Source organism: Adiantum capillus-veneris, chromosome 2, assembly GCF_014529385.1.
Source record: "Adiantum capillus-veneris isolate H3 chromosome 2, ASM1452938v2, whole genome shotgun sequence".
Taxonomy (NCBI): Eukaryota; Viridiplantae; Streptophyta; class Polypodiopsida; order Polypodiales; family Pteridaceae; genus Adiantum; species Adiantum capillus-veneris.
The window spans coordinates 77,317,893-77,337,339 of NC_140932.1; positions in this window are offsets into that span (position 1 = coordinate 77,317,893).

The window sequence follows — 19,447 nt, forward strand, 5'->3', positions numbered from 1 at the left end:
GAACAAATTTACAATTGCTTATAAACTATGCTGTTATTATCAATATATAGAACATAAAAAAAAAGAAATCTTTTAAATCGTGTATCTCCAAAACAAGAACCAAAATAACATTGAATATGATGTATAAGACAATACATGTCTACTTTGAGGAAGCACTACCAATATACGTGTATGGAAGTGTGAAATAAGTAATTTCTTGGAAGGGGTTCATGATGTCCTTTTCCATATTCATCTCATGAAAAAGTAAATTTAATATTTAATATTGTTTATGAAATGAAGGTATCAATAACAAAATTAAGATACAGTTGTACAGGACCTTATAGTTAACCCATTAGCCTGGTTTACAAAGTGAAGGTATCAATAAACCAAAATTAAGATAACGTTGTACAAGACCCTGTAATTAACCCCCTCAACCTTTGCTCATAAAGGCTTGACTCTCAGATTGTGGCAAGCTTCTTTTAGCAAATGCAACTTAAAGGTGTTTTTCTCAAAAGTAGTTACCTACCCTTGGACTTTGAAGGCTTCTAATATTATGTGGGATGTGACATAAGGTTAATCAACAAAATGGCTAGAGGGGAGACATTTGTAATAGTACTCTCACTGAAGTGCAATTGGTTTTCGATAAGCTTCCTGTCTGGAATATTATAGTTGCCAATGCATACATCTTGAAGGCCTTAAAAATTCCTAGTTGTGAATACAAGTCAAGAAAGCCGGTAGATGAGCACAGACGTAAAGGATCCAATATGGAATGCTACAGACAAAAGTAACCAACCTGATGGTTACATTGCATGCATCTAAGAAGAATTGTATGATGCATGCTGAACCAACACACCATCCACGTGAAAACGCACGCTAAAGGGAGCAACACCAGCTAGGAACGCAACTTAAAACTAGAACCAAGCCTCACAAGGTCAAGGTTTGTTTTTCAAATATGAAAATGTGTACTTGAATGGCCACTTCTAGGTGTTAGTAGAAATATTCACTACAGATCAAGCCCAATCTTTTGAAACACTATTTAAGTAGCGAATCTCTCTATTTCAACTTCCTCCTCAAGAAAGTTTTGGAGTTCTCCTCCAATTCCTTTGGTCGCTCATTACAAGAGTTGGATAGATCAACATAATTCTATTATCTAGTTTCTAACTAAAAAGATTCAAATTGGTTGTCTTTGCTAGCCAAACATTATCAAATTTTTTTGTTGCAACAAAGAAATGGGAGCCAAAAACACACAAGTGATATGCTACAAGAAGGTTGCTCAATCCACATACAATCTCACAGGGGAAACTAAACATCCTCACCATAAAATGTAAACAATGGAAGAAGCCAAAAATGATAATAACCACTATTGGCGACTAACATTTTGTAGCCACTCTTAACAACCTACAAATTATAGTGCGTAGCAAAAAGAAGAAAAAGGCAGAGAAGCTACACACATTTCCAATCTGAACTACTCAAACCAGAACACAATGTTCGTCTGCTAAAGTAAAACCATTGAGTGAATAAATCAAGAACTACTCCTAATCAAAAGAAGTCCAATGAGATTATTTAGTGAACAAGAACATATGGAAAAATCAAGAAATAAGTCACATACCTCTGTTATGAAACAGTAACCTATAGAACAACAAGGTAGCAAAAGTTGAGAGAATTTTGGATATACCAAAAACATGCAACATGATAAATGATATAGACAACCACAAAAAGATTAAAAAAAAACCATAAATAAGAATGAGCATTTGAACTTTGAGCTACAAAATTAAAATACGGTTCTTCTCCGATGTTCCAATGAATACCATCAAATAGGTCTTTATTTGCAAGTGTGCTTTTGCAAAAAAAAAAAACAAAAAAATGACTTGCACTTGTTTCAAATCAATTTATGAAAATTATTTTCTTACTGACATGAGCACTTGCTTCATATCAACTTATAGATATCCACGACTCCAAGAATGTACCAATAATAGGGAAGCCCCAAAAAATGTAGTAGGAGGGTAGTTGGCATAGTAGGCAACACCCTAAACTTGAAAGCTTGTCCTCTTTGAGGAAAGTACACCAACTGACATGGGCTATCGGTAGGCCCATAGTACGGTTTGAAGCTTCTCATCTCTTTTTGGACAATCTTGTTAGGGTGGATTTTTATGGTCTTGTTACTGCTCTCAGCATGTCCATTGCATTGTGGGATAGTAAGGTGTGGATTTTCAATGCTTGATGGAGAATATCTCAGTCATCAGGATTTGAATAATATCATTAATTAAATACGTTTTGTGGTTTGAGACCATTTTCAGAGGACATTCATACTAACATATGATATGTTCATATATCAACCATGTTGTGGGCTTGGACATGTTATTTGGTAGTGCCTTGGCATCTACTCACTTACTGAAATATCATGTTGCCATTGCTATGTACTTGTTCTTCTGAGGTGAGCTAAAATGAAATAGATAGTTCATATTATGAGATATTGAATGAAAGCAATCCAAAAAGTAGTTTAGATTCATACTTAGATCGAAAGTACACCTAACTACAAGTGGAATTAGATTCTTGACTACACAATTTAGATGATACACTTGATCAACATTGACTGCCAGTGAACTCTCCTAGGCCATGGAGTACAAGATACAAGAGTCAAGAATACTAAGAGCTGAGAGGCCCTAACAAGACTCAAAGTAAGATGGATGGGTCTTATTTATGTGTATCAACATTGGAATCTGATTGGTTGGCACAATACAACAAACTGAAACTCTTGCCTCCATATTGCATCTATCCACTAGTAGTAACTCTGAAAAGCCTCAACTTGTAGGGGATAGGTCTCACCATCTACAATGGCTAGCTAAGCGTGGTTCAAGGGCTCCCAGAGTTAGGATCCGATGCCTATAACAAGATATGGCTGGGTGGCGAAGGAATAGCATGCTTGGTCCCCTATCCTTTCACTATGGCTTGGTTTAACAAGATACAAGCAATGACTTCTTTTTTTATACAATCACCCAGGTTGACATTTGGAGTCACATGGAAATGGGAGCCAATATAGGAACAAGACTAGCAAGACCATCAAAGATGGCTTGCTTTTTCCACTTAGATGGTTTAGAAATGGCTTTATACATACATACACATACATATATACATGCACACGTGCGTGCGTGCACACACACACACACACACACATGTATATATATTGTATGTATGTTTGGAATTTCTTTAAAAAAAGGGCAAAACATAAACCCAAAATAGGAAACTTAAAAAATAGGGAGTTTTAATATGAAATGCACCAAAATGGAGTATCCTTGTAACGAGAATGACAGTATCTCTTTCAATAGCATTGCAAAAAGTGCATGAGTCCTCTTTGGCACTCTCCATGGTAAGAAGATCAATCTATGGTCTTTCACCTCGTCACATATACACACATTTCAACTATCCTTGATTTCCTTGTTCACCACCACACAGAGATTCCACACACACAACATAAACAGATATGTAGAGAGAATTAGAAATGAACTAGAAATGATGAAACTTTAGAACAAGAAAAAGTAGGCCGACCATCACCTAACCACATTACTATGATCTCTACAAGAAATTGACAAGGCATGAATGTTTCATTGAATTGGTAGATAGTGCCATCCCACGAACAAGATGCATGCATAGAGATAAAAGTGCATTACCATGTAACAACACACTCATGATTCCCCCTCAAGAGAATTTTCTCCACTAGTCCTCCAGTCCACACCATTTTGTCATGTGACCAACAAAGGAAGTTCAAGCTACAAATAATCTAGGTATTGTTAAACACAATAAGTAAGTTCCCACACATCAATGCTCAAAATCATGATGTAGACTACCATTGTCCCTTTACACTACACACATAAGGAACTCCTCTAAGATGAATACCTACATAAAACTATACATAGCACACATGCATATTCATAAGGTTCATGTAAGTCTACCAAGGCAAATCAGGAACTTGCTATATGATGTGTACAAACCCATGTTGAAAACCTTCAGAGGCATTCGACAAAGTTGTTTGTCTTCTTGCCACTTGATTCTCCACAAGTTTCCTTTACCTCTCTCTCTCTCTCTCTCTCTCTCTCTCTCTCTCTCTCTCTCTCTCTCTCTCTCTCTCTCTCTCTCTCTCTCTCTCTCTCTCTCTCTCTTTGCCCCCCGCCCTCCTGCCAAAAGACATTTAAAAATGACAAAATGAATGAGAATTTCCCTACCTTGTGCCTACATGGCCACAAATATCGGGCACAATATTCCCTACCTTGTGCCTACATGGCCACAAATATCGGGCACAATAATGCAAACAACTTGCTAGTTCCCAAGGTCCAATCATAGCCAACCTCTATGATGATGACCCCAACTAACAATGTGAAAGCATAAAAAATTGACAAACATCTACAATAGTCATACGTTAGGTGGCCAAAGCTTTAAGTACGTCCACCATTCCAAGCCAGGTCTACAAGCCAAATGAAAGTATATTTTTTCATTTAGAACTACTCACCAACATAGATGAAGAAAATATTATCTCTATTGACCCGAGTAATAAATACACTTCAACATGAACATAATAGAAATATACAAAGACTTATTGTCCCTTTTTTGACAAGCATCTAGAAGAACTACCAAAAGTAGAGGATAGCCAGATGATGCCATTATCTTGATTACAATCATAGCTTTGTGAGAATTCCTTTTGCCCACTAGAAAAGGTCAACCATGCTAGTGCAACGCTTGTTTTCTAGTAAAATGCAATAACTTTCCTTCATTTTATCAAAAAGCTTTTGGCCCTCATCCAACATATCTTGAGTACACTAAGAAGAGATATTGCAATTGTTGAGACTCCCTCGTGTTGCATCCAGCAAAAAATATTCACAGCTTCTAAGAGAACTTGTCTAGTGAAAAAACTTAACTTTGCATTTGGTCAAAACATTCTAGACCTTCCCTACCATAGCCATATTGGGCATATCTTACAATCAACACGCTCCAAGCTATGACATCCTTGAAAATCAAACCACAAGCACACTTGGCTATCAATAAAAACTCTGATTTAGGATTCTTACCTACACGTACTCTATCCATGTCTTACAAAAATTTTCTTGATCTTCTCATTACTCTTTGGTTTTTTCTTCCTATTCAGTGTCTAGAATCTCTACAATTTTTGCAATTATAGACATCACATGGCACTAATAAGTATCTATTTTTTCAGTAGGAATAAATAACAAACATGATTAGAACCCGTAGATGCTGATGTGGTTCATATGTATGCCAAATGAGTTAAATCCTAGGCAACTTGTGAGATCTAAATTTCTTACAACAATGAAGCTCACTATTATTAAAATGTCCACACGCAACAATTATGTTCTATGCTCCTTTATTCTAATTTATCTTTTTTAAGGCTTGTACTTATAGAAAATTTACAACTTTTCATCATAAATATGCGAGTTTAAACAGGTAAGAGTGCAAGCAGCCCACTCCTTTTTCTCTTTCTGGTTCGCCATCGTAGGCTATACTTTGACACCCTACTGCCCCTTCACAGCGCCACCTTGGATTCGCCTTCCTGCAAAGACTATGGATCGAACTCATCGTTGTGGGCTTCAGAGGAAGCTTTCATTAACTATTGAGCTGGAATGTATCTCAACACTTCAAGCTTTTCACAAACGCTTTTGAGTTAGGCTAGTCCTTCATCAAAAGATCTCGTGTCCCGTTGTCACCATCGATTAACTGCTAATAGTTTCTTCAAAAACAAAAAGCTACATGAAGGCCCATTCCCACTAAAATCCCCATAAGGGCTTGCTCCCTCATTAATTGTTGCATTTGAATACCACATAAAAGAGCTAGTGGATCATATTGTGCTATGATTAGAATCGGGTACTAAACCTAGTCAAATATCATGGGATAAGGAGAAACCTAGTAGTGAGGGGACAAAATATCAAAGATTAACTATCTTGGCAATACTTGGACATTATGACATTCGTTTGGAGATCGTGCTTGCCATCAACACTCTCCATCAGAGCCATTTTGGCACCACTCAGGGAGTGTTTTGTACATTTGTGCATAGCCATTTTAGCTTACTTTTTCCCATCTTTTTGAAAGTTTTAAGTGAGTTTAACTGTCAAAAGCCACCATTGAAATGGAAAAAGACCAAAACTGAAAGCAACCTAAGACCAACACCCAATCAAGAACAAAATATGTATGGACTGAGGACATGGGGGAAGAGTGGGATGTACCATCTCGTGAGCAGCATGAGATGAGAGTGCCTAGGGTAGAAAACATAGAATTACAATTATAGACTTTCCTTGTGGAATGACTTGAACACTTAGGATAGTTATTCCAGGTTGGTAGTTCGAGTTAGTTTAGATCATCTTAGACTTCAGTAAGAGAAGATTGAAATGGAAAGTAAGACTAGAACTGAAATATAGATTGAACTGGAAATGAGATTGAACACTAGAACTGGAACTAGAATGTAAAAGCAAATCAGTACAACAAAGTGAGTCAATTCTTCTCACAACTTAATTTGGATTACAAGATACAAGAGCATGCGGATCTCAAACAGTAGCTCCCAGAAGAGAGAAGAGATCAATAGCCATAAAATTAAGTAATGGGCCCTATTTATAGTCTTTCGATTGGACCTCTGACTAACTGTGCATTGTTTTAGTTACCATAGTAACTACTTTTGGGAATTACAGACCAAGCACCTCTGACTAGCAGTAGTTCCTATCGTCTACATTCCTTTCCCCTTTTCTTTGAATTTTGATATAAACCAAAATTTTTAGTAGGTGGTGATGAGTCAGGTAGTGTCTCACAGAACCTCTTTTGTAAATCTGGAGCCTTCTTCCTAGGTGTTCGATACATGCTTCTTGGTGGTGCATTGACTGTACCAACCCTCTCTTTTTGAATTAGTCTGTAAATTGCTTCTTGTTCTAGTTTCTCTCTACGATTGGTTGTCATTTCCATTTTGTAGGGTGTTGTTAGGAAATAAGACGTAGCTAAATAGATAATTGAGTAGATTACTTAATGGAGAGAGACAGATTTACATACACGAGATTATAGAGTAGAGAGAGAGAGAGAGAGAGAGAGAGAGAGAGTAACACGATATACGTGGTTCACCCAATGTGGGCTACGTCCACGGGAAAGCATCCACTCAATGGCTTTAGTACTTCAAAACAAGAAGTAGTTTACAAAGGGATTATACCCTTAATGGAGGTCCCGCCTTGCTTCACTCTCACCACCTCACACTCACCTTGTTGCATCAACTTCACACTATGAAATGTGTGTAGAAATGGCCTCCTTTTATAGGCCAAAAGGGCTGCCCTCTCTCATGAGAGGCAGCCATGTGTAGCCGCCCTTTTGTAGATAAGTCCAAATCGGACCCTCCAATCCGCCCATGTGTGGCCGCCCTTGAGAAGACAAGTCCGCTTTTGAATTTGGCCACAGGCCACACCGGCCATTGACTTCTGACCACTGGCCACCGGCCAACCGACGGTTGTTTTCCGACCACTTTCCGGCCCCCGGCCGGCCATAATATTCTGGCGAAAAGGAATATTCCGGCACGGGAAAAAAAAAGTCTCGAGGGTTTCCGCCCCCGAGGCCCCTAAAGTTGCCCCTGATTTTTGGCCGTGAAAATTTTGGTTTCCGGCGAGTGATTTTCCTTCACGCACGATGGCTTCTCCTCATAATGGGGGCTTTACAAATGTGCGCTTTTACCACAGAAAATTACAAGGGTAAATCAGGCTCCATACTTAACAATCTCCCACTTGGAAACTGATCTCCAAACCAAACCTGTGACTGCTTTCCATTCTAGCTTCCTATCCTTGAATGCCGATTGAAGATGAGCAAAAGCTCAACTTCTCCTTGTTGACCACCTTTGTAAACATGTCTGCAGGATTTTCACTTGTATGCACCTTTCCTAGCTTTAGCTGTCCCTCTTCCAAAAGAGTGCGTATGAAGTGATATCTCACCTCAATGTGCTTTGTCCTTGAATGAAAGGCTGAGTTCTTCGCAAGATGGATAGCGCTTTGGCTATCACTGTACAAGACACAATTGTCTTGTTTGAATCCAAGCTCTTCTAAGAATCTGTGAAGCCACAGAATCTCTTTGCTTGCCTCCGTCATTGCTACATACTCTGCTTCCGTGGTAGAAAGTGAAACCACTTTGTGTAGCTTTGAAGCCCAGCTTACTGCTATGTCTCCAACTGTGAACACATAGCCAGTAGTGCTCCTTCGAGTATCTTTGTCACCTGCCATATCTGCATCAGCATACCCTTCTAGAAAAATATCAGTTCCTCCAAAATACAAAGCATTTGTTGTTGTCCCTTTTAGATACCTAAGTATCCACTTCACAGCTTGCCAATGCTCTTTACCTGTGTTGTCCATGAACCTACCCACAACTCCCACTGCATGTGCAATGTCTGGCCTTGTCCAGACCATAGCATACATTAGAGAACCTACCGCTGCAGCATATGGAACTTTAGACATATAGGCTATCTCCTCTTGTGTCTTTGGACACATATCCTTCATTAGTTTAAAATGACCAGCCAAAGGTGTAGAAACTGGTTTTGCATTTTGAATTGCAAACCTTTCTAGTACCTTCTTGATGTAATCTTCTTGAGATAGCTTTATTGTCTTCTTCGTCCTGTCCCTCCCTTGATATTTTCATACCAAGTATCCTCTTTGCAGCACCTAAATCTTTCATTGAAAAAGATTTAGACAGCTCCTCTTTTAGGTCTTTGATGTCCTGCATGTTAGCACTTGCAATCAACATGTCATCAATATACAACATTAGGATGATGAATTTCCCATCTCCCAAATTCTTCGTGTAGACGCAGTGATCCGAGTTGCATCTTGTGAATCCATGATCCAACATCCATCGATCAAACTTTAAGTACCATTGTCTTGATGCTTGCTTTAAACCATACAAGCTCTTCTTTAATCTGCAACATTTTCCTTTTACCTTTTACTTCATACACCTTTGGTTGAAGTATGTAGATTTCCTCCTCTAAGTCACCGTGAGGGAATCCCGTATTTACATCCATTTGCTCGAGATTTAGATCATGAGCAGCCACAAGGCTTAAGACAAGCCTAATTGAGTTCATTTTTACAATAGGAGAAAATATTTCATTGAAGTCAATACCTTTCTTTTGAGAAAACCCTTTTACCACAAGCCTATACTTGTACCTTTTCTTCCCACCTTCTTCTTCCTTCAGCTTGTACACCCATTTGTTTTGAAGTGCCCGCTTACCTTTAGGCAACTCAACCAACTCCCATGTTTGGTTGCGATGTAGTGAGTCCATCTCCACTTGCATGCTCTTCGTCCATTCTTCTTTGGATTCATGTTGCATGGCTTCTTCGTATGATTCTGGCTCTCCAAAATCTGAGATCAAGAGATGGTTGAAGGAAGGAACAAACCTTTCTGGAGGTCTACTTGCTCTTGTAGATCTTCGGGGAATAGGTTGAGGCTCCTCATTTGGTTGATGTTATTGCACATTGTCACCGTTTGCAGTCCTTGAGTCTTCACCGTCCTCAAGCTCCATGTACTCATCACCTGTTTCTTTTGTTTGTTTTCTTTCCAAGTAATCTTTGTACATATTTTGTTCGTTAAAAATTACATCCCTACTCAAGATTTTACCATCTTCAGGATTCCATAGGCGATACCCAAAGTCACCTTCTCCATAGCCAATGAAGAAACACTTTTTGGACTTTGCATCTAGCTTTGATCTTAGGCTTCTATCTATGTGCATGAAAGCCTCACACCCAAACACTTTGAGAAATGCATAATTCACCGGTTTACCTGTCCATGCCTCTTCTGGAACTCCCCCATCCAATGCCGTTGAGGGTGACCGATTGATGAAGTACATAGACGTACTTAAAGCTTCCGTCCAAAGCTCAAGCGGTAGGCCTGCATGTAGCCGCATGCTTCGTGCTCGCTCCATGATTGTCCTGTTCATCCTTTCCGAAATCCCATTTTGTTGAGGTGTCCTTGGGGTTGTCCTTTGCCTCCGAATGCCATTGCTAGCACAAAAGCTTTCAAAAGCTTGGCTGCAATATTCACCTCCATTGTCGGATCTGAGGCGTTTAACCTTGGTACCTATTTCATTCTCCACAAAGGCTTTCCACCTTTGAAATATGGAAAATACATCGGACTTATTCTTCATGACATAAACCCATGTTTTTCTAGTCGCATCATCTATGAATATTACATAGTACAATGAGCCACCAAGTGATGGTGTACTTGCAGGACCCCAGACATCAGAATGAACCAACTCAAGTTTTTTATTTTTTCTTTCATTTTTTGATTTTTGAAATTTCACCCTCTTTTGTTTACCATAAACACAATCTTCACAGAACTCTAAGTCCACTTCTTTCAAACCTGGTAGAAGCTTCTTTGTTTGAAGGATTTGCATTCGTTTGGCACTCATATGCCCAAGCCGGTAGTGCCACACCGCACTGTCAACTTCTGTAGTTGCTGCACAAGTTGAAGGTTGCGTGCTAATAGTACACAAGTAAAGTGTACCGACTTTTTCTCCCTTGGCAACCACCAAAGATCCCTTTGAGATCTTCCACCATTTGTTTCCGAATGCAATGTTGCGACCTTCATCATCCAATTGTCCTGTAGAGATCAAATTTTTGCGAAGAGAAGGAACATGCCTAACATCTTTAAGCTTCCATTCATTTCCGTTAGCAGTTTTGACAGAAACCGACAATCTCACAAGATTCATCATCTCCCAAGTATACATACCCAAAATTACCTTTGGTGTAGTCTTGGAAATGTTGCTTGTGTGGTGTCGCATGGAATGAAGCCCCAGAATCTACTATCCGGGAATTAGACACATTGTCTAATGAGAGAATTAGAGCATCTTGCTTTACTTTACCTGCCACATTGGCCTCCGATGTTGGCTTGTTGTCTTGAGACTCTGTCTCCTTCTTCTTCTTGGACCAGCAATCCTTCTTGACGTGGCCCTTCTTGCCGCGCAGTTACAACATTCAAGAACTGACTTTGTGCGTGACTTGCTCCGCCTTCAGCGATCACGACCCTTTTGGTTTTTTGAACCTTTCCTTAGGCCTTCCTCTTGTTTCCACTGATAGTGCATCACTTGATGATTCTCCTGTACTTCTCCTTCGCATTTCCTCACTTAGGAGAACACCCACAACATCATCAAACTTAAGAGTATTTGTACCGGAGATAGAATTACTTACAGCCATCACAAGGCTGTCCCAACTATCCGGTAGAGATGATAGTATAAGGAGAGCTCGCACTTCATCATCAAAATTGATTTTCATCGATCGAAGTTGACTTATGTTTGTGTTAAAGTCATTCAGGTGTTCTACAACTGAACCATTCTCTGCCATCTTTAGATTGAACAAGTGCTTCATAAGAAATACCTTATTGGATGCCGATGGTTTCTCGTAGAAGTCGTCAAGTGACTTCATGAAGTCCTTCGTGGTCTTCATCTCCGAAACATTGAAGGCCACCGTTGACGCCAAGCTTAACCGAATTGTTCCCAGGGCCTTTCAATCAAGGACAATCCATGCTTCATCTGCCATCGTTGCGGGCTTCTTTGCAAGACCACCTAGTGGCAAATAGAGGTCCTTCTGGTAGAGATAGTCTTCAATCTGCATCTTCCAATGTTGGGTAGTTTTTGCCGTTGAACTTCTCAATCTTGAGCTTCCCTTCCTCCGCCATAACTCCCATTCAATTCAAGGAATCCTTTCCTTGAGATAATTTAGCTACGAGCAAACCTTGCTATGATACCAGTTGTTAGGAAATAAGACGTAGCTAAATAGATAATTGAGTAGATTACTTAATGGAGAGAGACATATTTACATACACGAGATTATAGAGTAGAGAGAGAGAGAGAGAGAGAGAGAGAGAGAGAGAGAGAGAGAGAGAGAGAGAGAGAGAGTCAGAGAGAGTACACACGATATACGTGGTTCACCCAATGTGGGCTACGTCCATGGGAAAGCAGCCACTCAATGGCTTTATTACTTTAAAACAAGAAGCAGTTTACAAAGGGATTATACCCTTAATGGAGCTCCCGCCTTGCTTTACTCTCACCACCTCACACTCACCTTGTTGCATCAACTTCACACTATGAAATGTGTGTAGAAATGGCCTCCTTTTATAGGCCAAAAGGGCTGCCCTCTCTCATGAGAGGCAGCCATGTGTAGCCGCCCTTGTGTAGATAAGTCCAAATCGGACCCTCCAATCCGCCCATGTGTGGCCGCCCTTGAGAAGACAAGTCCGCTTTTGAATTCGGCCACCGGCCACCGGCCATTGACTTCCGACCACCGGCCACCGGCCATTGACTACAGGTCACTGGCCAACCGACGGTTGTTTTCTGACCACTTTCCAGCCGCTGTCCGGCCATATTATTCCGGCGAAAAGGAATATTCCGGCGAGGGAAAAAAAAGTCTCAGGGGTTTCTGCCCCCAAGGCCCCTAAAGTTGCCCCTGATTTTTGGCCGTGAAAATTTTGGTTTCCAGCGAGTGATTTTCCTTTACGCACGATGTCTACGATGTCTTCTCCTCATAATGGGGGCCTTACAAATGTGCGCTTTTACCACAGAAAATTACAAGGGTAAATCAGGCTCCATACTTAACAGGTGTAAGGGGTTTCAACATCTTTGTATCAGCATCATACAGAGTGTTTTTGCCTTTGACTACCCAAGCCCTAGTAGTCAATTTATGGCAAAATTATGCTGGATGTAGCCATCCTCTTGGTAATGGCTAATTAAGTTTAATCCTTGCTTCAAATAGTACCTCAACCATCTCTCTAAATTATGGCTCATGGGCTGCAATGTTTGTTGATATCTTTCGGAGTTTTGGAAGCTTCTACATTGAATTGAATTATCTCATTGGTGATTCAAACTATGCACCAATTTGGCTCTTCCATTCACTCATCTTAAGTCAAAAGTTTCGGAGATTTGCTTTCTAATCATCAAGGACGAGCTTTTCTTCAGCTTTGTTGAGAGCCTCCTGCCATGTAGTCGATTCAACCTTGCTTGTTTCATATAATTGTTTGAGTTGATCGACAATGTGAATATACATGTGGTTCTCAACTGCTTTATTATACCTTGGGTATAGTGTGGGAAATAATCGAGGCAAATCTTCCTCTTTTGTAGGAATGGCATATAGCAACACATGGCGAATCGGAAACAAACTCTAGGAGAAATCGAAAACAAACTCTAGGAGATTCATTACCATCTGATTTTCTTGATGCATCATCTTTCTAGTGATTTGACCAGATGATGTAGTCTCTTGAGATGCACGTCCTATTCCCTTAGTGTCATTTAGGTCTTCATCCCCTTACTAATGGTGGCATTGTCCTCCAGTAGTGCTTGATCCATTAGTCCTAAACTACCTTGGGACTTTGCATTTGAATCAACATTTCTTTGATCTGAAGACAGATGTCCTTCATGCATTGGTAGGTGAGCTTGGTGCCTAGAAGCATTTCCAATTGTAACCCCAGAGCTTGGAGATTGTTAGAGGAAATATCCTTGATGAAGGGATTAATTGCCAAATCATCAATAGTACTGCATCACTTTGGCACTCTCTCTAGTACCTGGGCACAACTTGGGTGTGGAGGCAGTTGATAGACTTGTTAATTATGATAGTTCATTGATTTCCAGTCATTTACCGTTCACTTGGCACCCTCATATAACATCTAAAATCTCTCCAGGTCTGAGTAAATGGTTTCATCATGTAAAAACTCATGGATTTGAAGTGCTTTCTGCTTCCTCAGGTGCTTATTGAGCGTTAACAACTCAGTGCTGTAATTATGATCAAAATCAAAATCAAAATATGAGTGTGGAATAAAATGATTACCTTTATCATTCTTTGAGCCATCACTCGAGATTGTTGTGTCAATTGTTACTGTTCGGTCGGTTGCATTTGTTTCTGTCTACTTCTGATTGAGTCTGTCTTCCAGCATCATCATCCTTTCCATCAGAGTCCTGTTATACAGATTGGGCTCTGGTCCCTCTGTTGGTGATCCTAGTGATGGAAAAGATGGCGGGTTGTCATCGTCATCATCATCGTCTTTGTCCTCACCGTCTTGGTTGGTAAGATTTGCCATTTTTTTCTCATGCTCATCCTCCTCATCCTTGTCCTAGTCTTCATCCTATGCCTTCTAGTTGTTGAGAAACTTTTTCACGGATTCATTAACTAGTGCAGTCTATACTCCTATGTCTTGTGTTGGCCATCTGACTAAACAAACTTTACCACCTTTTGTAGGTTAGCCAAATTGAGAGTAAGGTCTCCATCAACATCCACAATGTTCACCAAGGAGTGATAGATATACTTTTCAAGTATAGCCTTCTTCATCAGATTGTGAGTTTCGAGAAGCTTTCTATACCAAATTAATACATTTTCAGCCATCTAACTATCTATCTTCCTCTGGAGGGTAGATATGGTCCAAGCACTCTGATTCTGGTCAATTTTAGAACGTAGTATGTCTTTCCCCCATTCAATTTTTTCTTTCTTCAGTGCCTCAACTTGTGCCTTAGTTTGCTGTAGTCCTTCCTTCATAGCAGCCATTTTTGTGCTAGAGATTAACACTTGGGCCTCCATCATTTGCCCTATGGAAAATTCACAATTGTACTCCATCCTCACTGGATGGCGGTTGTATACCCCTCCATAATGGTATCAAGATATGTTTGATTGGTTTCATACATGGTTATAGGAAAAGAGTAGGGTAGGAGGACTCCGTGTGGCCTTTTCATTATTAGTCTTCTCTTTAATGGCTGTTTTCTAGTCATTGTAATGTGTTTAGTTTGACAACTGCTTTGATGTTTGTTCGGCTTGCTGAGTTTGATCTACAATGCCACCAGATGCCTGATCTTTACCTTCAGTCTGTTGTGTATTGGTCTGGGTTGGAATGGTACTTGATAACTTAGCTTTCTTCATATTAGTTGCATCCTTGGTATCTATATTGGTCTTCTTGTTTTCTTTTCCTGCTGGAGGGGTAGATTGACTGATATTAGCTGGTTTCTATACTCATGCATGAAATTTCTCCAACAAGGTTGTGGTCTTCGGCTTCTTACCAGATGGGCTTGCATCTGTTCTGGGTGTTGATCTTTTGATTCCTACTGTTGCTACTTATTTGCCTTTTCCTTCAATCATTTGCCCAATTTTTGTGACTTCTAAAGTTGATGAAAGACTTATTCTTTGCTTCTTTGTGTTGTCCCTAGCTACCTTTGCCTAGAACTTTTGAACATTTGAATGCGGTGGAGTGCAATTGGCTTCGTAGAGAAATTGCCAGACGTACTAGGCCTTATATAAGTTTTGAGATTTAACCTTGGTTGTTTGTTGCATGACACTGGTGTACAGAAATTGACTGATATTTATATTGGATTTGGGGTTGAGGATTTTTGCCAGAGCTTTGACTACTAGTTCTAAGTTCCATAGCTTGAGCAATTTTTATTCTTTTTCTTGGAAGATATATTTTTCAATTTTGTTGTGTGCTACAAAACAAATAGCGTCTGCTATTGATGCCAACAGGGTTGTGATCTGTGCTTTCATCTCTCCATGGTGTCTCTCATTTCTTCAAATAGTTTCTTTCTTCCCACACACGACCTGTTTGAACAATCTTGCGTAGAGAGAGAGAGTACTCACTTGATGTTGGAGAGCCAAAGTGGAACACCTTTGGGTTTCTAGAAGAACTATATCTATTGTGGAAGGAGAGGGTGTGAGTGGAAATGAGGCTTGCTATTTTGCATGTTATGTCGTAGACAAAGGTCGAGGAAGATCTACAAGCCACGACGCGAGTTGCACAAGTCTATGTGGGTAAAGTGAAGGGTTTTGCACTCGTCACATTGTTATATATACACTGTAAGGTTTCCATCTTTCTTCTAAAAGGAATCCCTATGTAAAGTTTTGGATCCAACTTTTTGAATGGAAAAAGTTGCTACTTTTAGCAGTTTCTAGTGATCAGATGTCGTTTTCATATTGAAATTCTTGTAGGACTTTTAACTTTGGTCAAAGTCATGTTTTATGAAATTTTTCCATAAATAGTAAGTTTTTGATCACCGGTATGGTCTAGGATCGACCGACTCATCAAAATGTGCATCGACCCAGGTTTCCTTAAAAATAAGGTCCGGACGTCGGAAGCTGCTATTTAAGGCAGGTAGTCGTATCTGTTACCTGCAGGTCTGTCTCAAGTTAGCAAGTTTCAGAATTGAAATTGGGTTAGTATAAGTCTAGTTAGCCTAAGGTTAGCATTTTCTAAGGTATGTATGGCATGAATGTGGATGTGCATGCATGGTCATAGGTATGTATGGGCAAGTGTCCTCATCATGTATATCCATGGGCCATGAGCATGGCTAGTCTTGTGACAAGTGTTAGGTTAGGCATGGAGAGTGTAACATGGAGGCTAAGCATGGCCTAGATAAGGTGGCACGTGGGTCAAGAGTGAGGTGTGGCATAGTACGGGCAATGAAGCATGGGCTTAGGCCACACACCCCCTCAAAATGGTAAAGAGCTAGCGCTACCCCCCCTTGTGGAAATCGATTTGTAGGAGTGAAGGAGGGAGAGAGAGAGAGAGAGAGAGAGAGAGAGAGAGAGGGGGGGGAGAAAGGTAAGTGGGATGGGCAAGTGAGGACACCCCACTAGGGAACCCCCACACCTAGCATGGCACTTGTAGGTGTGTGTGTGTGTGTTTGTGTGTATGGGCTATCTAGTTACAATTTTAGCAAGGCAAATTGAACCTCCTTGAGGGGGATGCCTGTATAAGAGTAGCTTCCACCCTCTCTAGTCACACACAATCCCCAAGACAATACAAGGAAGTGTTGTTGCTAGAGTGAATTTTTGTGAATCCTTTTCTACATCACATAGTACACAAAGGAGATCTTAACCAAGAGTAATTAAATTATGTTTATGCTAATCCTATTGCTTCATAGTCTCTTTTCTCTAGAGGATTCCTATGTTCAGCTTAATTATGCTAGCTGGTTACAACATTAAGCAATCTATTCTCTAATATAATCCATGTGAAGTATTATCAATGGTTTCCATCCATTGATTGTAGTTCTATTATTGGATTAAGGAGCACCTTGCTTCTTAAGTATATCTAATTTTTCTTAATTGAGCATAAGTTTAAGGACATAATTATCATTGCTAGTTAAGTATGTTGTGCATAATTATGTTATAAAGCTCTTTCACCTATGATTCTCTAGGATATGGTGAATCTTTTTCTCTTTGTTATGCACCCAAATTGAAGTATAATTAAGGTGATTAAAACCTTGATTTGTCCATGAATTAGGGCATAACTATGAGAATTCTTGTATATTTAAAGATGGATAATTAGGGACTTGTTTTGCACTAGTAAATTATGCATAATCTATGTATGATAGTTTGAAAGTTAATCATCTATTACAGTTGGTATTTGCATGGTTATAGTCTATCATTATGTGTTATATAGATGCATCTAGTTAGTGCATTAATCTTGATCTCATATTGCATAGGAGAGAAGTCTTGGTTATGATAATCTTAGGGTGAGTTTATGAGTAATTAGGACATAATCATTTCGTCTTTAGCTTGCACACTTATAGTTGTGAAAGCTTTGTAAATTAGCTTAGAATTAAGTATAAGACTAAGGCTATCCTTACCACACATAGTCTCTTCGTTTTTCCGAAAGAACTAATCCTAGTAGTGAGAAATGGCTCCCAAAAGAACTTGGTTTGGTGGTGCTAACGATTGCGAGGCGAGAACTAGCAACATGGTGACCAATGGTAAAGCACTAATGAGAGAGGGAAATCCGGCCATCTCACGAAGCGACGCGGAGGAAATTCATGAGGTAGGGTGGATTTTATTTTGTAACTTACATAAGCATTGCATTACGATGAATTTAAGAATGTCTCAACTCCCCGAAATATGTTGGAAATCCAAGTGAGACAACGGTATTAGTACTTTAATGGTTTTGTCTAAATTTAAGTTTAAATTAAATAGGAAAAAAATGCTTTATGGAAAGACCGTTTTGAGGTAGGAAGAGATGAGGGCATCTCAATTCTTTCACGTTGGGTAGAATGAAAGGTTTCATTCTTTCTTGTAAAAGAAATCACTACGTAAAGTTTTGGATCCAAGTTTCTGAATGAGAAAAGTTGCTATTTTTAGTAGTTTCTAGTGATCAAATGTCGTTTTCATATTGAAATTCTTGTAGAACTTTTAATTTCGGTCATAGTCATGTTTTGTGAAATTTTTCCATAAATAGTAAGTTTTTGACCCCACCGGTATGGTCTAGGGTCGACCGGCTCATCAAACTGTGCACCGACCCAGGTTTTCTTAAAAATAGGGTCCGGACGTCGAAAGTTGCTATTTATGGCAGGTAGTCGTATCTATTACCTGCAGGTCTGTCTCTAGTTAGCAAGTTTTAGAATTTAAATTGGGTTGATATAAGTCTAGTTAGCCTAAGGTTAGCATTTTCTAAGGTATGTATGGCATGAATGTGGATGTGCACGCATGGGTATGCATGGGCATGGATGTGCATGCATGGTCATGGGTATGCATGGACATGTGTCCCCATCATGTATGGCCATGGGCCACGAGCATGGCTAATCTTGTGACAAGTGTTAGGTTACGCATGGAGAGTGTAGCATGGAGGCTAAGCATGGCCTAGATAAGGTGGCACATGGGTCAAGAGTGAGGTGTGGCATAGTATGGACAATGAAGCATGGGCTTAGGCCACCACACCCCCTCAAAAAAGTAAAGAGCTAACTCTACCCCCCTTGTGGAAATCGATTTGTAGGAGTGTGTGTGTGTGTGTGTGTGTGTGTGTGTGTGAGAGAGAGAGAGAGAGAGAGAGAGAGAGAGAGAGAGAGAGAGAGAGCGGGAGAATACGTAAGTGAGATAGGCAAGTGAGGACACCTCACTAGGGAACCCCCAAACCTAGCACGGCACTTGGAGATGTGTGTGTGTGTGTGTGTGTGGGCTCACTAGTTCCAGTTTTAGCAAGGCAAATCGACCTCCTTGAGGGGGATGCCTATATAAGAGTAGCTTCAACCCTCTCTAGTCACACACAATCCCCAAGATAGTACAACGAAGTGTTGTTGCTAGAGTGAATTTTTGTGAAGCCTTTTCTACATCACATAGTACACAAAGGAGATTTTAACCAAGGGTAATTAAATTTGTTTATGCTAATCCTATTGCTCCATAGCCTCTTTTCTCTAGAGGATTCCTATGTTGAGCTTAATTATGCTAGCTGGTTACAACATTAAGCAAACTATCCTCTAATATAATCCATGCAAAGTATTGTCAATGGTTTCCATCTGTTGATTGTAGTTCTATTATTGGATTAAGGAGCACCTTGCTTCTTAAGTATATCTAATTTTTCTTAATGAAGCATACGTTTATGCACATAATTATAATTGCTAGTTAAGTATGTTGTGCATAATTATGTTATAAAGCTCTTTCACCTATGATTCTCTAGGATATGGTGAATCTTTTTCTCTTTGTTATGCACCCAAATTGAAGTATAATTAAGG